At 32.7% G+C, this 26114-nt stretch overlaps 1 protein-coding gene across 5 annotated transcripts in view; it reads left to right on the top strand.

Annotated features, from left to right (window-relative positions):
• LOC111002141 (ephexin-1) overlaps positions 1-26114 on the top strand; it is a 70672-nt gene that overhangs the window by 7685 nt on the left and 36873 nt on the right. For 4 of the 5 annotated variants that reach the window (XM_045629086.1, XM_045629084.1, XM_045629085.1 and 1 more), the window contains exon 2: positions 5536-5551. The gene's annotated coding sequence lies outside the window, so the exon portion shown is untranslated. Of the gene's footprint in view, positions 1-5535; positions 5552-17321; positions 17418-26114 lie in introns of those variants that run through there. The other variant, XM_045629083.1, reaches the window with a different exon arrangement.

Below are 26114 nucleotides of genomic sequence, written 5' to 3'. Positions count from 1 at the left end.
GCTTATGTAAATAACATCTTGTTTGTTTTTTGTTTCATGCGTGAATTTAGTGGTTATGCATACTTGTCGATATAGGATTAGGACAGGATTGTTGTTTTTATAAATAACTATGCACAGATATAATTTAATCTATCTGTTGCCTATACGCGACATTGCGGCGAGATTGAAATATAGCTAGGGGAATCTTGCGCTCTCTATGTAAAAACACAATGTGTTATAGGTCTGTATAAGTAAACGACCAGAGATGTAGGAATGTGGTGCATTTCAATACCTATTGCAAGTCACTTGATATGCTGGTCACGATTTACCGGTGTAGGGTGGATGAACCTGGAAACAATTATTTTGAAATAAAACCTTTTACTAGGGTTTTAGTGAGCCTCTATTTTAAAATCTTTTCATTCAATCTGACACTTTTCAATACAATTTATTAATGAACTATTGTTGGGAGTTCTGAGAAATTGCTCGGATACCTCTAGGCGAGAGCTCCCTAGTACCAGCTTCTTCCTTCCACTTGACCGTATTTAAAGAAGAGAGTTCAACGAAGCTCTGCATCTTACTGTTGTTGTAGTTTGGATTACTGTTCTCATCTCTGGGCAAGAGCTCCTTAGTACCAGCTACTTCCACTTGCCGTATTCGACTAATCTCTTTCCGAAGGGATTAAACCCTTGGAGTTGCCTAGAGATGCCTATTCCTGCAACTTCTACCACATTTACATTAGAGTTCAGAGTCGAGGCAGAATGCAATGCGTTCCACAACAGAGGCTCATTTGAGGCAGTCGTTGCGCACCAGCACTTTGTGGAACCAGCTGTCTACTGTAGTATTTCCAAACCACTTTGACTTAGATTCCAGAAAAAAGCCAGGCTCTTAAACTCTAATTATTACTTTGCGCACACAAAGCTGATCATCTATACCTTATGTATAATGCAGATATATTATTATCTGATAGCGTATTATGAGGTTACAAAAAATCCTCTACTAAACTCAGTTATTAAAGATAATGTGGTAACATTGTAAGTAGTTGCGTTTGTTATTTATCTCGGTCAAGACAAAGAGAGTTTTCAATTAAAGGTGTGGCACGCAGTTGCTCCAGTTTTAAATAATCACGTTTTGAAACCACAGTCAATACGAGTTACATTGGTTTTGAAGCAAATCACATCAAGAGAGATACTGGGTTGTAGATACAATGAATGATGGTAGCGTCTTCATTGTAATGAACATCAACTTTGAACAAATAAATAAAACATATCAGTTCTATATTATATATATGATATGATAATAAGTGATACTGCCGCCCATGGTCACTCAAAATGGGCTCGCGAGTGCGTTGCCGGCCTTTCAAGAATTGGTACGCTCTTTTCTTGACGGACCCTAAGTCGAATTGGTGCAGCGGCGTTCGTCACACTAATAAATAGCATGAGGATATTTTCCGGAGTAGTCATCGTCCGATCAGAACTAAGTCCCTTTTGTAAGGGAAGATTTGCCACTCCCCTGCTGCCAAGATTTTCGACAGATTTGCCTGAATGCGCGCCTGATAAGCAGGGTATGTAAAGAAAAACTTGTCACTCATAAAACTGTCAATCGCATACAGTTAGTAACATAAACTATGTAATCAATACTTTCAATAGTCGATAATTCATCCATTCATTTCTTTAACTTTTTCGAACATTCACTTTCTAGTATTATGAAATCGATTTGATTGATAACATGCGCGCGCTGATAACATCGACGTGTGTTATCTGTCATAATTATTAATTGATTTTAAAGATTTAAGTGAACAAAGATGTAATATTTTAAGAAGAAATGCAATCAGTCTTATTGAAGGTGGACAATAGAAGCAAGCTCTTCGAATTGTTTGGAGTCTATTTAAAAGTTACTGGCTAGCGGTATCTGTAGCTATAATTAGATTTTAAAATAGCATTTGTTTGGTAACTTTGTCGGGTGAGGACCGAACTGTAAATCTTCTCACATTGAATATTTTAGTACTAGATCAAAACAAACAAAAGTCATAGTCAAATCATTTCAATTAAACCACCGTATGACCATAGTTAAATAAAATATAAAAATGTTTCTAGTTGCCCCTTCCAAAAGGTAGTTTCGTGTGGAGAAGAATGGGCAAGAAACTCCACACTTTTAAAATAGGTTTTACAATATCTGTAATCTGTATACATTAGTTAAATAATTATATGTGAAGACAATGTATTCCTAGAATAAAACTACTATGCAGGTCTATTATTGTATTGTTAGTATACATGTTCCTCACATATTTACAAATATTGAAACCGATATTAAAGAGTAATTAAAAAAATCAAGATTGAATAAAACAGTGTGTGAGATAAGTAATTACGTTTACGTTAAATCATTTAACATAAAGCTTTCTTCCCGTTTGCCCCTGTTCTATAAAAAAATATCAGCTCAATTCCGTAGTCGTAAGATTGTTTAACGTTATTAACAACAGCAAGTGTGCCATGGTAATACGATCCAGAGGCCGGCCCTATGTCAGATGGTCAAAATTCGATGACGGCAGGCGAAAGTATTGTTGAATATCTTGGAGAGGGCTTTTAGACGTGGGGGGTCCATGTAAATAAAACTTTTATTACATACTGATAATGTCTGGTATTAGGTTGCATTTCTAATGAGATTATTAATATCGGAATTTATATATATACTGAATATTTGAATGCGGATTTCATTATGACCTAGAAATGTAACTTGAGCAATTTACGTGATTCATTTTGCTGACTGTATATATGTTATATAACCGAAAATTATGTTTAATATTAAAAACATAAGGTTTTGAATCGCTTGAGAAATGTTATCTCATTGACAAGAGAAATGAATGAATCATTAAGCTTCCCAATGAGTTATTAAACATTTTACGCACGATATCATTACGCAAAATACGATTTGTAACTGATTTATAGAAAGCGTTTTAAAATCCTAAAATCTACGCTTGGTAACGTACCCAAAAGAACGAAACAGGAGAATTAAAAATAGACGTCAACAATTTTCATAATTTATATTCCTACTCAATTGAAGTGACGTATTACTAACACAAGAACAGAGACCCGTTAATAAGAAACTGTAGTAGTGTTATTGGAAACTTTTTTTGTATGGCAATTGTTTTATTTACACTTACCTATGATAAATATTCTTTTTAATAAATTAGCTTAAACTTTAATTACTTATTAATAAGACTTTTTACAGTACAGCATTTCCTTGCGTTATTAAGAATTTTCCTAATACTTACATATATATATTAAAAATAGATTCTTGACATATCTGATTAACAGATATCTTTTTAATGGTTATTGAGGTGTGTTATTGTGGACTTTGGACCGACAATTTATCCAGCTACCATGATTGCATCTGTATGCAACATGTATGATTAATGGCATTTTGACATTAATTGCACCAGTTTATAGTGATTACTTTTTGTGTGACAAGCAAAACGTATTTACTCTTTAACGTAGTAATTTGATTTATAGTAAAGAAAAGTGCATCTATGGGTTGTACTTGTGACTCAAATAATTAAAAAGCTATTTGATATGTTTTTGACATATAAATGTATACTGTTTTATTTACTTTATTCGGTTTATATTGATTATCAAATATGAGTGTAAAGAGCGAAGAGATTGCATTCCATCCGTCGCCAAAAATGGTTTGTCTTCGTAGGGTTTGGGATCTCAGATTGTTTTCAATGTGAGATTGTGGATTCATTATTGGGTTCGGGCGTTAGAGACTAAATTATATCGCAGACACAGGAAGGTTGATCACCAAAACAGAGAAGAAAAGAGCGTAGCAATAAGATGAAATATTTGTTAATGAATAGTTATTTAAAATTCTGTCAAAATACTCAATCATTATTAATATTATTGATATGCAGAGAGAAGCAAGAAAAGCGAAAGTGTAGCCGTCCCAAGCAAACCTGGTGCCGTACAGATGAGGCAAAGTGAGCCGGAAAGACTTGTAGCAAGCTGAAACATAAGCCTTAAGACGGAACGGATAGAGACTCATTTTGAACGCTTCTGCCCCAAGGGGTCATATTATATTAAGTCAACATATTAGCTGGATTGTTTAGTTATAACTTTTAACTGTCGTAAATTAGCACATCATTACCCAATCCCTTAAAAGTACAAATACATATATATAAATTATTTCACAGAATCGTACACACGCATAACCATAGACAGCTTCTCACATAAATATTATAATTAGTTTCACACAATCGGTGCGCAATCATTTGTCTTAGTCAATTGCAATAATTATCTCAAAGAGGAACATCGAACAATGGTGACTTCCTTCAAAGGCAAAACATTGCTTTCTTTATTTGCATCGCTTCCTTATTAGAAGCTTTTAAAACTTTTATTGTTTTATGCCAGTTGGGTTTAAAATAATTTACAAAATATTTGATAAGTGACTTGGTCTGTCAAACTTTTTCCTTTTTTAAAAACAAATACACTAATGTTGATCTTAATTATCTGTACTAGTACGAAAGACTAGGCGGTATGGTCGAAAGACTACAGCCTGCGCCATGGGCGAAAAAAAAATCTGTACTGGCCGGTGTTTTATAAAGATCGGAGACTATGATTTCAAACATTTACTTTTCTGTGAACATGCATGTGTTTTGAATTTACTCTAAATTATTATAATTATGATAAATACTTAGTAACCGTCGAAATGACACCGCAAAATATTAACCTATATATTTATTACTTGTATAAATACTGGGCTCATTAATAGTATAGCACTCTGAAAAGTCATCAGTAAAATCCGGAAAACATATATTACATACATATATTACCACAATTAATTTAATTTCAGAATGGTTTAATTTTAAGAATGGAATTTTTTTTAGAATTTATGTATTATTTAAAAAACAATAAAAAATCCGATTATAATCAAAAATCTTTAATTAACATATACATATCTAAATCTTAATATATATATTTCTTGTGAGCGTGTGTATGTGACTGAACTCCTCCTAAACGACTGGACCGATTTAGACGAAATTTTTTGTGTGTGTTCAAGGGGATCTGGGAATGTTTTAGATTCACAATTTTGTCCGCTGGACGTTTTTTTAATTAATTTTCAATTTATTAGTTGTTGTTGATTTTGGAATGTTTTACATTGGATCCGACAGACGGCGCTACCATCGCAGTGTCAAATTTTAAATAATATTCGAATTTTAATTTTAGTCTGTCCCGAAATTTAAAAAAAGTTTTGTTATCATTGTGTTATATCGTGTGTGACCATGTGCTGGATCGTTAGATATTGTCATAACATTTGAATAATAATTTTCATCAAAATGGCTTATTAAAAATTGAAATTTTGAAATTAAAGACGTGTAGACAGGACAACGTCTGTCGGATCCGCTAGTTTGTTCTATATAACACTTAGTATATCTTAGGTAAACACATCATCAATCGTTTGTCTTTAAATTTTAATTAAAGTTTAATCTCCAAGTGTTACGATGTGCGAATTGCATTACATAACGCAATTGTTACCAGAATAATAATAAAACCTTTTTTGTTTCAGGTTCTTCCCACATCAGGTCAGTTCAGTTTTACTTCTCAGATCATAAGATTAGCATCTCTGCATGTATTCCATCCATGACCATTTTCCTTTCAATATGCTCAACCAACATTTGCTCGTATGTGGAAAAAACGTAATTAGGAACTGCGGCGTGCTAGCTGCCGTATGACAAATACGTAGGTAAATTCTCGGTAAGTCTTAACACCAAATCTGAGGCTTAGACCTAAAAACCGACAAAAGCATAGATATACAGCTGTATAGGGCTTGACCCTATAACCTAATTTTATTTAGTGTTTATTATAATTTGGAGAGTCAAATTTCTGAATTCAGGGCCTTTAGTGTGACCCACTTTGCCTTTGCTTTTATGGTTTGGGTCACGTTACCGATCATAAGCGTTATTTTCATTCTATATGATGATAGTCTTTGAAATCTGAATCATAATCGAAAGTTAAGGTTTTTTGTGACAAAATCTTGAATGTGGACGTATTTGAAACAAGTTCATTGAAGAGTATTCGTGTAACTGTACGAATCGTATGAAAAGATAAAAGCAAAAACTGAAGCATACTAAAGACAAATCGTACTATAAAAATAGTATCTAATTTGTATGACCGTTATAATCGTTTTATCACACTGGAAGGCTGAGTTGAGTAATCAAATCAAATTTTACACAAAAAAAGATTTTTTCTTTGTTAAGTCTACGACCTTTACAGCCCAACTTATTATTTGCTGTAATTAACTTGCGTTCCCTTGTCGACTTACGCCCAAACCCAATATAATGTATCCACAATCTCAGATTGAAAACAATCAGAGATCAGACAGGTTACAGTCGATCAATCTCCTATCTGCATCTGCATTGGTTATTGGCACACGTTTATCAAAATTTGGATTAAGATGTCTATCTCAGATGTTCAAAAATGGATTGAGATAGGTTCTTGGGTTTGGGCGTTAACGAAATAAGTTGAGACTTACAAGAAACACCCGAAAAACTTACTAAACTTACTTGCCAAAACTTCATTTTCCTGAGCTGTCATTATAATTTGGCAGGCAATTTTTAATCAAGTTTATAACACTTGTAACATTATTACAACCATTCACTTCTCGTAAGGTAAAATTTGTATTTTCACTTGGTGATAACATCTCTTCATGAACTTTCTGAAACATATAACTTAATGTCAGATATAATGATAGGCTGTTATGCAACTTATGACATCATATATTATAGGGCATTAAAGCCGCATTTAAAGATAAATACAGATGTAAACATAATATATGTTACGATTACGTCACGTAGCCCGCTATACAGATGTCATATGGTCAAAAACGGTAACCGAATGGTCTAAAAGGACAAAAAACATGGTCAGTCAAAAAGAGCGATGCGCCGACAAGATTGAAGCGAAAATTTGACGATGACGGAAAAAAATAGAATAATATGGAGGAAAAAGATGGAAAGGTTTTCTCCGGGAAAAGGGCTGCATCTTGACTTGTTAAAATTGTATATATATTTCTATTTATAGGTATATTCTATATATAGGAAAAAAGGTTAATGATTATTATTATTATATTTGCTAAACCATTTTTTAATAATTATCAATGTATATGCGTGCCAAAATGTGGCAAGATGTCGCTACCTGTTCAACAAAAATCGTTAAATTTAAGTTAATATACATAAAGCTAGTACTTATGATAACCGTACAAAATTTAATAATCACGTGTACCGTGACTCTAGCTCTTATTCTCCAATGGTCTGTTCGTCTTTCTCATTTTCCAGTATACTTTCTCATTTTATTACCAGTGCCATAAGGGATAAAGATTAGTTATTTCTCTTATTTTCCTCTTATGCTCCCTTCCCATTAAAATGCGAAAGCATTACATATTTTAATTGTGAATATTTAGCAGAATTTTTGGGAGAAAGATTAGAAGATCATTTAAATCTTTAATACGATTGTATTTATAATTATAGTCACCTCTAATGCACTATTATTTAAATGTTAGACGCATTCGAAACAAAAAAAAAGATAAAAATAAAACAAAACAAGGATCAAAACTATTCCAAAATTCTTATCAATTTTTTGGAGTTATCATAATATCTTAATACTATTTGATAAAACACAAAATGCCTTTATCTTGCACTTAAACATAATACCCATTGTTATGTATTCTTTTGTGATAATATTATGTAAATACCATACTTGTACTTTAAATACAGTTCAATATTTAATTTTTACAATAACATTAAAACAATAATTTAAAAAGTAATGCGACCTTATTATAATGGAGCGGTCACGCTTTCGTTGCCATAGTTACCATTTTTTTAATTGTTACCGAGGTTAATGTTTTATAATAAGTACTGCATTTAGGCTGTCATAAGGACTCAAAAGCGTCGCACAGTCGGCAACCGCTGTCCTTGTCTGACAAATGACGTTACGCGCTAACTCTCTTTCACTCTACCTCAAATATTTATCATCTTTAACCGCCAGCAACCCTTATTTGCGGCCAGATATAATTAGGCAACCTTATATGAAAATTAATAGAAAAAAAATAGCTTCAATTTGACATATAATTAATAGATATCCGTTATAAACGTATAAATATATCGAAATCATGCCTGTTTACACTTGGCTGCAAAGAGGTGCGGCCATGTGCGCAACGGCAACCGTGATTTTTTAGAATCTTCATAATAATTACCGTGATGTAGACGTTATTTTATTTAAAAATTAAATGAACGTAATTTTTTCCCAAAAATCAATTCAAAATAATTTAATTAAAAATAATGGCAGCCAAATTTTGATAGGCAACCTAGTAAATATATATTCTCCTAATTATAAATAATCATAAAAATTTGGTTTTAAACAAAAACTCGATGAACGCACCAATCCTGCAGTGGGATCTCGGACTATTATGAAGGTTTCTGAGGGATCCGTTTCTGCTAATAAATCTGTAAGAGAGGTTCTGTTTGTTGTCAAAAACTTATACTGTACGCATACTTCTAAGAAGGAGATACAGAAATCAGTGTAATGAATATTTTAAAAACCATTTCAGGTAAATCAATCAGTATATATCGACTTAAAAAATCCAAAAATAACAGTCATAATTTTATCTATGATGCCGTCGCACTAGCTTTTAAAACCATGTTATACATCAATAAATGTTTTTTTATACTTAATAGACATAGCTTAGTAACAAGATTAAAGAAACAAAAAGATTCAGTTTGTAGGTACGAAGAAGGTTGTAGGCTAGGTTAGCTAATGGAGGGTCAAGCTATCAATTGTGGGACCTTGCAGTAAAACCTGAAGACTTAAATGGTTAATACCAATATTGATATTGCTTTCTAACGAGTTTCCTGACCCACGTTTCCGCTTGAGTAAGAGCCTTAAAATTATTAACATAGTCCTCATCGTCCGATGTACAAAATCATTTTGGGGCGCTGGAAAATATTGAGGAACCCAAACATACCAGCACGTAGAGTAAAATACAGTCTGGATTGGAGTCATAGCAGCGATACGTGTCGACTCTGTAGAGAAGCTAAAACTCACAAAGGCACGTCGTGACAGAAAAACATACAGGAATCAGAGATCGAAACCAAGGCTTGGCAAAAATCTTACAACACTTTATTACACAAAATGAAACATGATGTTTACCCAAAAGAAAAAGTGCACTAGGATTACCTGTGTCGTGGGCAGGCAGCCTGTTCCTATTGACATGATAACGGTACTTTTTTTCACCTTCTGCAGTCAGCCTTGGCTTTTATCAGATTTTATGACTTGGAGGCAAGTAGGGAATGCAAAACCAATCCTTCTCACCCGATACACGCTGACTGCCGCTTCCCAGAAGCCCAGATCTAGGGGACTGACATGTGGCTGAAGTCCCCTTCTTGAGATTTGGTTGATCTTTTAATGTCCTCCGCGACAGTGGTATTTCAGCATTTCATGTCAACAACAACGCATTGCCCTTATATCGACGTGTTTTGTTTTCTAGCTGTAGTATTTTCAGCGGAGGACAGGTTGAGATTGTTGTTTAAGATTGTAATACTTAGGATTAACAAACTGTGATTAATTTTAATGTTATTAAAATAATTATAAACTTTCAACTTTCGCTAATTTATCAATAAACTTAATCTCCAACTAGCTTCTTAGATTTTTTCAGGGCATCGAGTTATTTGAGTGCTTTATAAACATTTTTGTATATGACAGAAGGCAAACGGATAAGAGGCTCACTTGATATGGGGTATCCGTTGCCGGAAGGCTCGCGTGCGTTGCCTGCCTTTTAAGAATTGCTAAGCTCTTTTCTTAAACGATATTTGATATGATAATTTATTAATGTACCACTAGGTATTTAACATTTTCTTAAGTAATTCGTTATTTGTGTATATAATATTAAAAAATATGTTAATCTACTAAAATAAAAGATTCAGATGTCCATGATGGATGAACACGTTTTTATTTTAAATACTAATTGCCCACCGCTTGTGCAAAAACGGCAAACATTTCAAAGAAAGTGAAAACACATTCACAAAACAAGTCACGGCATTCAGAGGCTGGGTTGATTTACGAAACTGTCTGGAGACTACAGGTGCGGTCAGTGCAACGAACCTTCACTTTCCCCTTTTCCTGGCTAACCTTAAACTTTACCTAGTCTTGCCATGATGTTAACTGGTTAACTCGCTCACAATCAATTATAGTTTCGTTCACTTTTTTCCAAATGCCAAACAATTAAGAACATATATAGAAAGCGTATTTGACAGTTTACGCGCTTTTAAATTTTTACTAATTGGGGTGTTTTGAAGTGAAACTTCTTTAGGCGCATGTGGGTATTTTTTTTACGGATGAAACGTCACGAATATGTGCAGCGTTTCAAAGAAAAGGGAGAGACCGATTAAAAGAGAGTGAGAAAGAGAGGTCGAGAAAAAATACACGCTATTGGTTGATCTATTCGCTTAGTAGTTACATATTAGCACTTAAGGTGGCTATTCTGTCGCATAAAGTTTTGGGCAGTAAACGCAGATGATTTTTAATGTACACACGTATACAGTTTGTAAATAGTGCGATAGATATACAAATACATATACTGGTACATGATCATCTATTGGGGCTTTTACCTTATTAATAATAAATATACAAAACATTTCACTTCTGACATGTGTACTCACACTTTTTTTACTTGCAACTGAACTTAGATATTTCCCAATCTCTAAAGTTCATCAACATTTATTACTTGTTCAAAACTTACCTTTTTTTTAATTATGAATTTCTTAATATGGGGATATTAATAAGGCTGTTGTGCTAAAAGACGATATTTTGTTAAGAAATTTCCTAATAATTCTATTACTACTCCAAAAGTTACCTTTATTTTTTTTAATTTACAATAGGGCTGCAACATCCAGCAGTGTGCATGGTCACGAGGTTAAGACGAGTAAAACATGCATTTATCCTCAAGTCCGAAGCGTAAATTCCACCGCAGTCATGACCGAGGTCACCCACTCACATTCCTATCACGTTGATGACAGGGAAATATAATTATTTTTGTTCGGTTGCTCATGGGCCAGTTGCGTTACAGCCTTTATAGTTTGGACCTCAGATTTATCAATTGTCAATCTTTAATAGAACACAACAACAGAGTGTCTTCCCTTTAATAGAGACTAAAAGTAGTGTAGAAATAAATTATTTTTTAATCAAATAGGGGGGCAAAAGTGCCTGCGCGACGCCCAAAAAGGCAGTCGTCGCAGGCCATAGACACCCATTTTTAGTGGGTGCGTTGCCGGCCTATATCCCTTATATCCGGATTAAACAAAATATTTTAGTAAATTTGGTTAAACTTATATTAATTATTAGTCTTAAGTTAGGCTAAATCATAATGTTCCATGATGTCTTCTTAATCATAATTCATCATTATTGTCAATCTCATTAGCAAATAGTCTATCAGCCCCTTGTGTGATGTGTTACACGACTTTTTTGGGTCTAAGGCTCACGATGTTTTCATCACTGTTTGAGCGAATTTTAAATGCGCAAAGAAAGACAGTCCGTTAGTGCACAGCTGGGACTCGAACCTCCGACCTCATGAATGAGAATAGCACGCTCAAGCCAATAGGCCAACACTGATTTATATGATATAGTTACATTTATAAATGAAGTCATGCAGCTAATCTGACTTTATACTTCTTTATAATCGTGGCGTAAACACAAGGAAACAGGATTTACTAAAACTTTTTTTTTATAGAACAGGGGTCAAACGGGAAGGAGGCTCACCTGATGTTAAGTGATACCGCCGCCCATTGACACTCTCGATGCTAGAAGGCTCGCATATATATTTATACTGAGATAAATCTATCGAATAATATGTGCTAAGAAATTGTGAGCTCAGAGCTCTATTGATAATAATTCAAGACCCCTAAATATTGAATTGTCTTACAATTTTCAAAGACTTTTTATTTGTGTGTATTTAGGCATAAAGCCTTCACTCTGTAATTATTAGTGGCTTGACCACAAGACTGTCCTATATTAATTTAAATTAATACCAAATTATTTCTCAAATTTTACTTATAATTTATCGTGTAAGAAACATATAAAAGTTTTATGTAAGTAAATTTAATCTCTGCTGCATGTTGATTACATAACAACTTTCGTAAACAAGATGATATTTCATTGGCTAAATGCATTTAAGCATAGACATTCATTTACTTCCTTATATACATAAAATGATACAGATATATGTAATATAATATATGTATGGCATCATTTATACAACCTTTCTAGTCACGGAATGAAATACGGGATGCCCTGCAATGTTGCAATAGTGTAATCAATTAATTATTAAGTAATTACGTCCATAGTATGTGGAGTATCTAATAATAGCTTTCTTTTTTTATATTCGTATAGTGCATCTGTGCTTCTGCTGCCACAGAGCACGGAAAAAAAATTCTATTCAAAAAATATAGTTCTATATTCAAGAAATCGTTCAAAAGGAATCAACTTCTAGTTTTAAAGTGCAAGTGCGATAACCTGGCTTTAAGATCTTTCATATTCAGTTAACCACGTGATATGAGAAGTAGTATTTACTGGCTTATTAGCTATTTCGTATAAAAAGAGTTAAACGGAAAGAATCTTACTTGATGGTACGTTTATGATTTTAAATAATTTTGATTTTAATTAACAATAATTATTATTTATTTGTATACATTATCTAATGAAGGCTTAAAATTTGCTAAGCCTTAATTGCATTACTATTCTTTGTTCGATTTGCTAAGAAGTTTATAGTAGGCACGGACAGTTATGATATTTTCTAATTAGTATTCTAGTTAGTAGTAAAATGATTATTATTATTTTTTTATATGTAATAGGGGGGCAAATAGACACCCATTTTTAGTGGCCTTTGATGGAGGAGTACGATCGAATTTTGAATAGCTTTAGGTCGTATCTCCCCCGTGAATAGTCGATTCCACATTTCACTAATTCCCAAAAGAAAATGCTTTGTGATAATAATGTGTAGATTCAACAGTCGCAGACTTACCAGACTATAAATTCTGTCATCTATGTTTATTCACAGTTGGGATCATAGAACATAAAAAATACGACTTATTTATGGATAATACAATAGACATATAAATATATCGTATTGAAACCGTTTGAAAACTTTAGTTGAAGATGAAGTGAAGCCTTCGGAGTTCCTAAATGGGAACTTGATACATATAAGTTACACTTGCACTCTCCTACTATTACAGTACTAATTACGTCATCAGAACAAGTTAATGCGTAATTAAGTTTCCTGTGATGTTGACGTCAATATGCTACGATAATCTTTTGTATATTCTGTATCTGTGGTAACGTTGGGTCTGAGTCAAATATAATAATATGTTCTTCAGCAATTCCTTAAACAGAATAAGTATTGGATGTTGGAGTTCTGACCTGCAGCTGAGTTTCATCGGACGAAACGAAACGGACCAATACGAAATTCCAGCCGTATCACCTAGACGTCCGTCGTTCCGTAAATGAGCGATTTTCAGGCAATTGCAGCCATTGGTAAAATCAGGCCACTGAAGTATTTTTTTTTTTAAGAAATTTCAAGAAAGGCCGGAAGGCTTTTGGCAGTGTGTTTCCATAGGCGGGCGATATGACTTAACATCAGAACATGTATAATATTAGTTATGGTATTAAATATATTTTTTACAGTTCTGTGCATAATGATCAATTGTTTGGGGAAAGCTTTTTCATTTCCGGTCTGAAATAAAAGCTAATAAAATCAGTTTTCTATATTTTTATAAAAATAACTATTAATTATTTGTTTCCACATAATTATTTTCTAATATATAAAATTCTTGTGTCACGGGGTTAGTAACCGAACTCCTCCGAAACGGCTCGACCGATTCTCATGAAATTTTGTGTGCGTATTGGGTAGGTCTGAGAATCGTACAACATCTATCTAAACTAAAACTAACTAAAACTAAACCTTTCATCCCTTAAATGTTAATTTTTCTATTTATTTTTTAGACAAAAAGTTTCGTATTTATTTTTTTACGATACACCATACAAAAATACATGCAACCCTAAATTTTCACCCCTCTACAATCATCCCTTATGTTTTTTTTGTTAATTATAAACTTTAATTTTTTGGCACAAAAACATGGCAAAACAACGGCCAAACAATTGCCGGGTCAGCTAGTATTACAGTAAAGATTTAGCTTTTCTCGTGTGCGTAATTAAAAAAAAAACGAAATACGTGTTGTGACTAATGTTCCCATTGACGTCATCTGGATACACTCCCGTCGCACACTGCCTTTATTTATTCCTACTATTACTAATTAAATTTACTTGCTTAATTACGAGACTGATATATATTTTCAAATTATGAAATTTAGTAAAAATATAGTTTCGACTTTAGTTAATTATATATTAGGAGGGACACGTAGTTTACATTCGTTGTATAGCTTCGTGATTTGTTTGTCGCACATAATAAACGATTTTCCTCGTACATACGTACACAGTACAAGAGTAAGTCATAAAAATAAAAATTAAATTAAGAATTTCCGAAAATTAATCTCTTCAAAACTCTTCTCTTTGAAAGATGGCGTCGCACCAATCCCATGGTGTGGTACAATGCTCGTAAACAAATGTTTAGATTTTTACGTTTAAATTTTCATATTTTACCAATATATTCAATCGAAACGATTTCAACGAAATTAAACTCCAAGTAGTAGAATTTAGACAACCATGCTTTGTCATCGTCGATTCGACTAATCTGATCTGTGCCGCTTATATATAACTGATTAAAAACAATATAATGTTTTGCAACTGTCAAATAACGTATTGTATTATTTACTTTGTACTAAGTTTTATCTAGTGAAACAGATTCCCATTCCTGTATTGTGAACTTATCTTCGTACCTGTCTTATCAGTATTAACGGTTCTTTACATAAAGTCATGGCAGAAATGCAGTAAAGATGGAGTCATCGTGTACGCTTCACTGAATTTATCGGAATGCGAATTATTTATCCGCATATCGAACGTTTTTATACATTTGTATACAGCAATCAAGACAGGGAGGAATATCTATAGTACTGTAAACAGTATATTGTAAAGACTTAATCCAAAGCAACGTGTTGGAGGCGGATTCAGGTCAGTGAAAAGAACGAATTTGTCAATTCCAGACTACTACAACGACCCGTATTTCATCACAGTACCAAAGTGTACGTTCAAGTATTAAGGAGATTTACTGTAATGTACGTAAATCTGTGTGTGTAATTACGTAATCACGAAATGATAAAATCAAAGAATCTCATCAGTTCCATGTTCTATAATAATTTGGACACTACTGCGCTGTTTTTATATTAAATCTGGAAGTTTAGCTTATATCGGAACGTTTAATTGCATCAAGAAACATTGCTTTATTAAACCTAAAACGTCTTCTAGCCGATTTGCTTCAATACAGAACGTCATTAACACAATTTTAATATAACTTATTTATGGACTAAAAACTCATTAAAGTGTGCCAACATTTTCTAAATGTCAACCGTAATGTAAAAAACGCTTTAGAAGGGATATAGATCGATGACCTACCACTGACCTGCATTCCGATGGTAATTGCTATGTTCGCATGTATACGATAATCCACGTACTACACGATCTAGAAGGCTTCATAGCAAGGTAAAGCCGCTCTTTATTTTCTTCATTTTAGGACAATCAAATACTTAGGCAAACGGTCAAAGGCTCATCATCTGATGTTAAGGGACACCGCCACTGAACACTCTCAATGCCAGAGGGCTCGCAAGTGCGTTGCCGGCCTTTTAAGAAATGGTACGCACTTTTCTTGAAGGACCCTAAGTCGAATTGGTTCGGAAATACTTCAGTGGGCAGTTCCACAAAGTGGTGCCAAGCGGCAGAAACTGCTTTAAGAGACGCTCAATTGAGGAACGATGGACGTCAAGGTGATACTGATGAATTTTGTATGTGGCTTAAATAAATATTAAAGATATTGACAGCGCTAAATTCTGCATCACGAGCAAACCCCACACTTATAATTTTTATTGATTTTTTCCTTTCTGAAATATTTGAACCTTGTTTATATTATATATACCACCTTTCGCATGTTTCGTATAATGTTTTTTGTATGTATGTTAACTGTAGGATTACGAAATAAAGAAAACTTGTGAAATATGTAATATTTTTTAACTTCCCCGCAAAAAAGTAGTAGATAGCACACAAATCCCAAGGCGACTTTCTGTATTGAAGATGTCGCAAGGTCTGGCCCCGCGTCCGCAAGAATACTAGACTTGCATTTGTTTGTTTGTGTGTGTAACGTCCTCGATTTTAAGTCTTCGACCGGATTCCTAGTAAAGTTTACCTTCGTGAGTAAGTGTTATTGGGAAGAACAGTGGTATATTAGAATGTATGAGCCAAATCAATAGGTCCACACTGTATCAGTCCAAAAAGATCGCTGCTTTGAATTACTATCAATAAATACAAGATAACTCTAATACTAATGTGTAGTCTATGTGAATGTTTAGTTTTAAATAAATAATTTCTGAGAAGCCACTAAAGTAGCGTCATAAATCATTTATATCGGAACGAAACAATTAAAGGAATTCCTACAATTTAATATATATATTGTTACCTGCTTGGAGCGTTATCACTGTTTTAAATACCTCATTAGCTAATTACTCAAAGAACCAGTTCCCAGAAGGCTTTCACTAAACCTTTTGTCCTTGAAAAGCAGTTTAGGATTTGTTCAGGTTTCTCACCGTTCAGTAGGTCACAAAAGAAGATATTTATTTTTAAAAATGTTTCCAGATACTGCAATTACAGTAGATATTAATTTTTTGTGACCGAACACAGACTGTGAACACCCATTCTAGCTCTCCACTTATGTAAATCCCGGGCTACTCTAGTGCACACAACCCCGCCATGGTTGGCTGATAATCTTCTCAATAGCCTGATCTGTCTCTTTCTTTTCTCAATTTCTCACGATTACACTTGTCATGACAGGTGTAATCTCTTAACTAAACATAAAGACCATTATTTAAACAGTAAACGTATTATTTTTTCATCTCGTTCTGTCAAATTATGTTTACGCTATATTGAAAAGAGACAGGTAAATCGGTTAAAGAGTACATAATCTAGGTACTAATAGACGTAAATATATAAGCTACTACTTCTATAATTTCATATAATCCGCAAATATTTTAATAATGCGCTTACAATAATGCTTTTTTTATAGAAATCTACTGTTATTTAAAACCGCGCAGTAGATCCGCGAGCTGGAACTTGGAACTTGGAAGCACTGTTTCATAAGTATGTCGACCTCCGCGCGGAATGCACGTGATGTCTCCCGCATAGAAGTTATAAGTGTATTATTATTAGTGAATGTGCAAATTTTGGATTGTTTTGGATTTCACTCAGGTACAGTTATATATTTACTGTATTATAAGCTGTGCTTAGCGCGTAGTACGAAAATTCTTTTTGTATTCGATACGTAATTTATTGAAATCTAAAGACTATACGCTACATCTGAATTAAGAAAGGTGGAACTGTGCTCAAATAGCTATAGACTTTGAATGCTTAAGTAAACATTTGTAGGCTGAGTTATTGCACCTTATGAAAATACAATTATTGATCCAATTAATACCGATAATTATAATCAATACGTTGTGCAAGGTCATGTACGTTTCTCATTTTTAAATACCATTGCGATTGGTATATTACAATAATTAAGCCTCATTTATTTCAGAAAAATTCATCTTTACTATACACACAAAAATTTAATACAGATGTAAAATTGTTTTTCCAAGGACCTCGTATAAAGTATAGTCCCCTTCCAACTGGCTTTTTCTCTCTCTATCTTGAGTATTTTCGTCTAAATCAACTTTTTCAAGATATCTATATACTTAAGATTAATATAAGATTATCTTTTTCAAGTCAGCCCACCCTGCAATGGGCGGCCTCTCTTTCTTTTTTCTGGTGGCCCTTTCCACCTTATTACACTCTTTGTTTCTGGTAATGTAATGTAAATTATGTCAAAAGTAAATAAAATATCGGTGATACTTTAATTTTAATGTCCTATGTAATTGTAAAATTTAGTTCGTAATCATTTCATACATTTATCCGAATAAATGGAATAATTTCTAATCAAAGTAATAAGTAAACTTGGAAAATTATAATTAACTTAATCTAGACTTAGTGACGGATATATAATACAGACGATATTCAATATCTAAGGTCGTCATTTTAGACAGGAAACCTTACATGGTTTTCCTGTTACGTCGCCATCCTTTGTTTACAATAGATTAAAATTAGCTTAATACGATTTTCCACATTATACGCTGTCTAATAGTATCGAAATTTTTCGAGTCCCTTCGAAATCATAATATTATATCATGATTGAACATTTCAATCGGATTTAATTTTTCTAAATTAATGTCTAACTGATACCTAATACTGTCGAACTATCGCTCGTACAACGAAGGAAAATATCGCGAAAAATCGGCATGTATCAGGCAGAAAACACGAATCACATACTTATTCAGAGGAGACCAAAGAGCTGGTTGGTCGAACAAAGAATTAGTCTAGCTATTCAAAGGGGGAACGCTGCCAGTATCTTCGGAACCTTGCCTAAAGGGACTCCTTTTAATAATAAATTTTTGTATTAATTTTTTTTGTGGTATTATTATAATATTATTATTACGTTTTTCTTAGTCGAACATATAAATTTTGTAAATCTAAAATTACCCTGTAATGTAAAATAAAATTAATTTATATCACAACAGCTTATTAAAAAAAGAGTTTATCACGAATCAGAGAAAGAAATCTGAGGATTACCAAGACCAGAGAAAATAGCGTTTGTACAGTATATTCAATTGAAGACTCTTCTTGCGGGATTATTTCACTATTAATAAACCAATTTTACACCATAAAGATAGTATTATCACATTTTGAACTATGTAATTATCTGGAACATTAACAAATACATATTAGTTAATGATACTAGGAAATTAATTAATTTACTTAATTGCTAACAAGTCAGCCTGTGTTCCATAGATTAAAAACAAAGTTTTATAGAACCGCTCAACTTCGCTTACCATAAACGTATTGGATTTGACATACTTTGCGCGTATAGTAAGATTTTGACTCTTGTATATCAAAAATTTATTCTCAAAGACTACAGACAGCGAGAACCAATGTTTATAATATGTATTGTATTCTTTAAACCTAGCATTTTTACTTAATCGGCCGTTCAATAACCGGTTTTACGCCCATGTGAGATACTATAACTTAAAAACCGTTACTAATGTAGTTGTTGTTGAGAGCCTTAACTGTCCTCGTCTATAGAATTTTAAAAAAATTGTTTGTTCTGAAAAATCTGTTTCATAATCAATCAATTTAATAGGCAAGTAGGTGATCAGCGCCCTGTGCCTGATACACGCCGTCGAACTGAAAGACAAGCCAAGCCGGTTTTCTCACGATGCTTTTCATCACCGTTTGACTGGAAATCGAACCTACGACCTAAGAATGTCGTACGCTGAAACCACTGGGCTAACAATGCCCTTTTTCTCTTTTAAATAAAATTGTCGAAAAAGAATTAAAGTCATATCCAGCATAGTAAGCAAATCTCTCAAAAATAAGTAGGTATAATATAAACGTATTAATTTGTTGTAGGAATCTTCGAAAATGTATTTCGGTTTCAAGCGTAGACGATTTTTGGGTAATATGTATAAAAAAGTAAATACTTACATAATTACTGTTGACGTATTCGCCAAATAAGAAAATCAAAGATTCCCCTCCTCCCCAATGGTACTTACGTAATACAGCCCCTAAGACCTAACGCAAAAAGGACAACAACTATGAATTGTTTGAACGAATTGTACGAGCAACTTGGGCAGTATATTAAAATTGTATTAACAATTCACAACTTAGTTTTCACCTAAAATTTTAAATATTTCACATGACTATCATGTATCGTTTATAATTCATCTTAACATGTGCAGCGGAAATACCGCATAGTCTGACTAAATTTTAAATCCAAATTTATTTATAGTTACAAATGCATAGGTTTTGTTCTGTGAGATATTCTCCTTTCAGGAATTTTTTAGTATTTCACATTCACATATATATCATAAATTTCTTGTTGTAAATGCTCTTTTATCTCATTTGACTAAATAAAGCCGGCAACGCACTCGCGAGCCCTCCGGCATTGAGAGTGTCCATGGGCGGCCATATTATTTAAGATCTTTCACATGACACTTTTATATCCCGCGAATATTATTATTTACAATATCAGGAGCACTGCAATCTGCTGTCATAAACCACTGAGACACTACATTTATCATTTGATCATTCACCAAATAACTAACTTCTGAATAAGGTTCTACTAAAATAGGTACTGAAGGTAAGGTGCTCCAAGGCTAAACCAGTCAGACAATCGCGTATAATACGCATTGTACAAGCAAACAATACGAAGGATGTTACGACAGACAAACACTTCGTTATTGATATAACATCATTCAATTCCAATTATATTACAACATATACGTCTTATTATAATACGCTACTTGTTAATTGAGAAATATGATATGTCACCATAAGGGCAGTGATGCCCACTCCTACGCAAAGTTCCCCCTTCATAAAAAAAACAGTTATTCCACGTCATAAATTTGAATGGGCATCCCTACTCATCGGCAAAGAAGACAGAGGGCAAAAAAATCCGGCGTAAAAAACTCTCGGTACTCTTTTTAAATAGCAAATCATCAAACAACACTTATTTGAAAACAAATATCGCAAATAATATTCTCTCAATCAATCTCCTTGATATCCGAGGTGGAAATCTTTTTGAATTGATTTGAATGTACAGAATGTCCTTCAGACCAACTTTAAATATAAATATCCATTAAAAACCTCCTAAGGTTTTTATTAGCATCTTGGTTTGAGTGTAATTTCAAGTATACATCAAAAATACATTGAAATAGTATAGATAGAAATCTATATACTATTTCAATGTATTTTTGTCATTATCTATAATCAAGTAAGTATTATACTTTTGTGACACTTCAGGTGTCACGCTTGAATAGAAGCTTATATTTGGTTTAGATATTAAAATGTAAAATCGTGCATTTAAAAATCTTGAATAAATCAGGATGGGTTTTAGGAGGCGCATTTATTGAATAAATTTTTGACAAAATATTATTAAAAAAATTCGCGTAAAACCTTTTTTATTCAATATGACCGACTTTTGTTATGCGGCCATAAAGCGGTTTTCATCCATTCGAAATTTAAGCATCATCGAAAAATACAGCAAGCTATAGAGTAGTAAAAAATATTTTAAAGCTAAATTCTTTATATAATTTATGTTAAAAATGTATTCGTATTTTTGATATCATATTTAAACTTAGAATGTATATTATTATATAAATATATTTTAGTATGAATTATTATAATCGGATATATCCTTCAAACTTATCTGTGATCAAACATTTCTAAACCGGATAATTACAGTAACATTCTAGCTATTGCATCAATTATTTTACGAAAAATCTCAATAAAACGCCGTTTGCACCTCATGACCTTAATATTTTTCTTACACGCAATACCCAATTCGATTCGTAACATGATTCAGAATATTAATTCCAAACAAATTCACTATTTAGAACTGATATTGTGAGATAATACCATTGTTATTCCGATATATATCTATTGGATTGAGTGGAACTACTGAGGCAGACGATATTTTTTTATTTATTTATTCACACTTCGTTGCTAGAAAGAAACACAAATAACACAATATATATAAATTATAAGGGATGCAACGGGCGGCCTTATCGCTAACAAGCGATCTCTTCCAGGCAACCCTAGTAAGAAAAGAAAACAATAAATAAAAAATGATGAGTGCAAGAAGTGCATAACCAGAAGTTATATAAAAAACAACATTAATAACTATCTAAAACTAAAAATAATATATGATATGTCCTGTTCCATTAATTATCTGTGTTTTTTTTTTCATATAACTAAAGCAAATGGAAACAAAACTGTGAACCGCCACCAATAGACACACACATTGCCAAAGGGCTCGCAAGTGCGTTGCCGGATTAGTTTTCGTTTATGAGAGTGATACAAAGTGACGTTAAAAAATGCTGAATAAGAAATGAGCATACATTTTTCTCATTCGTATGTGTTACCAATTAAAAAAATATAGTTCCATATCACGAAGAATAGACAAATTTTGCAAAACTCATAGACTGTTATGGGCAGAATGCCGGAAACCAGCGCCACCAACCAGGACGCCATTCTGTGGTGTAACTAGACTGGCAGGAGATGGAAAGAGAAAGGAATTGGACTTGGAACCAAGAATCGAGTGGAAGAGGCCAAGACCCACAAAGAGTTGTAACGCCACTGGATGTTGGTGATATCTCATTAAGAGTATACGTATAAAACTTATGCACTCCGCTGGCGTCCCATAGCACCGATATATAGATATAGAAATTATACTATATGTGTGTGTCACATGTGGAGAACCAAGTAGAGAACAATGCGCACATTGTTTGTGAGGACGATAGCATCTGCGTCATTACGCCTGTTTTATTTTAATAAAGCCACTTGTTTTGTGTTATCAGCCAGCTATTTACCCATATAAATACTTTTTTTGTAAACCTTTTCGGAATCTGCTGAGTTGGTAGATTCCTCCTACCGGTCTGCCTGCGTTTTTGTATAACCAAGAAAAACATTAATCATTGGTACGACTCGTTTTTTAATAAACAAAAGAAAACCAAAAATTAAAAACAAATTACATTTCGATTTTGATGAAACACAATTGACTTAATAATTATATTTAATAACATTAATATTTATTAAATTCGTACGTAATGATTTAGAAGCTAATTTTGTTATGGCCTAATTTCAGTCCAGATGCACTCCGGTCGTTGACTCGAAATGCAATGTTCCGATCATTGTGCAGTAATCCGTTCATAATTGCTTCATCTTCAGCTAAACCGTGATATAATATACATACTTATGATTTATTGGTATGTAATACGAAATCATTTTGCGTATGAAAAATACATAAAACACCGGAATTTAGGAATACAGATAGAATCTTTTATTTTAAACCTGTTATAATGTACCTAATTGTTATATATAATACTTAAGGAACTAGCATACGTCCAAAAAGCACGGATGGCATTTGACATTTCCCACGTCAACAAAATATAGACATCATCGCGCGGTTTACCGGGAAAACTTTTATTTTATATCGATATGATTGAGTCAAAAAACATACATGTGATGTTGTCTGTGGTAAACAATCTGTTACATATCTCTAATCTAACTAAATCTATGGAGTTCATTATTTAAAACGTGGTGTTTTTAATATCCTATTTATCTATCTTAGACTAAAAAGCAAAGGATGAAGCTTTAAAAAAAGTATCCAGTAGTAAATATATGTTTTTATTTCAGTGTATGACACTTTTTCATTTTGTTGGGCTTAGTACTGACCAGCATCTGCTTAGATCAGTAATAACTCACTTCTACAATCATTGTTTATATTTCTTGTGTATTAATTACTTTTTACTAATTACTACATGTGTACTTTCGAATCGTCTATTTGTCTACTTATTTAATAATTACATGTAATATATTGTTCTCAAGGTAATGGAATGTGCATAGCGACTCAGTTGCTTTATTTATCAGAGCGTGGGGTTATTTACATTGAATTACACAAATAACACTTATTACATACATACATTGACGCCACAACCCTTCATGCCTATAAAGATGTGTAACCTATAGACAAGTGTCTATGTAGGTTAGTATTCCGAACGTTATACGTTCATTTTTGGTTTTAAGATTTAATAACTCATAAACTTTACCATTATCAAACGAAATGTAAAAAGTAAGGGTTTGAACGCGTTACGTTTAACTCTTGCCTTTTATGAAACAAATGTTTAAATTACATTTAACTAAACATTCATTTTACAATTTTATTATTTAAATATTTACTGGAATACATTTATTTTCTACAATGGCAATAGCCATTGAGACACTTTTATGAGGTCAAAAATGAATTGAGATAGGTTATTGGGTTTGGGCGTTATCCAATAAAATTATAATGATAGGTTTACACTGATTTATTTATACAATCAAGAATACAGTATTTACAATTTTCTTAACCTACAAATAATAATAAAAAATTTAAAAGAAAATCAAAACCAATTTAAAAAGATTGGTCCCTGTGGCAGAGTGGCTAACGCTGGCAGCATTTCCTTGCTGTATACACTTAACGAATACAAAATATATCCAACTACCAAAGTCAGCTAAAGGTAAATCCTTCCGAGATTTGGTCAATCAGTCAGCCAGAGATGGTGTACAACTAGGGTCAATTCTCAGCGTAATATTGTTTCATGTTATAAGTTTTTCTGTATAATGATAAAATACTTATTTTTAAATCGCACGATACTGGTCAAGAATGCGTTAGAAATGAGACGTTCCGTTATAATGATACAAGGTCAGGAAAACACGCGAACAAAGTTGAATAGATTTTGAATGGAATCTAAAAATAAAGGTTGTCACACATCATAAGAAAAACTGAATATAATTTATATAAATAATATTTTTTTAGTTCTGTTAGTTATTAGATATATTTTTATGTATTATGGTATTTGTTTTGAATTGTATGTAAATAAAGGTAAATAATAAAGACAGGATACAACATTAAACAAATAATCATTTTGTTTAAAGGACTATAACCCCCGGCGCCTGCACAATAGAGTCTTCGAATAAAAAAAGTTTTAAATGCCGACTATATAGGTAGTAAACAACTTTTCTTTTGATATTTTTTTTTCTTTACCTTTATAGAAACATGATTATATTCTTAAATATTAACAGAAATTTGATCTGTATTTATATTTTTATACGTTCTTTAAATACCAAAACAATTTACTTGGTTTTACAATAAATTATTGATTAAAAACCATGACTGATTTCTTTTTAATTTTAATTGGAAAATAATTTGGGGCCAGAGGTCTCCACTCGTTATGCCCCAATGCTTCTAGATATCTGAATCCGCCCCTCGCTAAAGTATTACTAAATCAATTCACACCAGTCTTCAAAAACAGCCAAGTGCTTAAAGCGTGATGCTTGAATTTCTGCAAAGTTTTTTGAATCAAACGATAGCCTTTGTATAGAATTTATGTACCTGAGGTGGAAATATAGTTGTCTTACTCTACCTATATACCCTACATATATGTGGGTATGTCTCGACCAACAACGAAATGATTTTCTTGATCACGTGACACAAAATAGTCACAGATAAGATTAGTGAAACAAGTGTGTACAATGTCTTTTGCTGTAAGTCTAATTCTTATACTGAATTTGAATTAAATTAAACGGAATTAAAAATAAAACTTTATTTAGCTTCTATAGTCACTAATTAATAATCTGAAATGCTTTTTTAATTCTTGTCAAATATATGGAAAATATCCAAGCAAGTTGTTGCTTTCCAGTTGGCAGACATCGTATTTTGGTATTTGTATTTAAACCTCAAATTATAATGTTGGTAAAAGCAATTAAACATGAAAGTTAAGTGATTTAACATTTGAACCTTTTTAAAATAATAGGTAAATTTGAAAAAATATTTACCATATTTGATTAACGAGACGAATGCATGAATATGGCGTTAATAAAATGCATGACCGCACGAGTATAATTGTTCTTAAATATTATATTGTACTTTCTTTTTAACCGACTCCAAGAAGGTTATTAATTTGTCGTATATGTTTCAAAAAAGTTCAGTGATTTAAATTTGTGCGATGGCAGTCCCATTTATCGTCTTTAAGATAATATCTAAAAAGCCCCATGAAGATCTATATTTTAGTAAAAAAATAATTTAATTTATTCTCTTTAGATGATAAATATATAATATACAGGTTTTGTAGATTTGTTTAACCTAATAGCAACTTTTCCACGCATTAATTAAGTGCTCACAGCCGTATATATTTATTTCGTTATCCAATAGCTATCCAAATATATATAGAAACAAACAATTACACTACACACTGATGGGATATTTAGATAATATTTACAAAACAATTCAAACAGGTACAAAAGGGAAGAAAA

Source organism: Pieris rapae, chromosome 8 (assembly GCF_905147795.1).
Source record: "Pieris rapae chromosome 8, ilPieRapa1.1, whole genome shotgun sequence".
In the NCBI taxonomy this organism is placed as follows: Eukaryota; Metazoa; Arthropoda; class Insecta; order Lepidoptera; family Pieridae; genus Pieris; species Pieris rapae.
The sequence above is the reverse complement of the archived record's forward strand: the minus strand, read 5'-3'. Positions and strand labels throughout refer to the sequence as shown.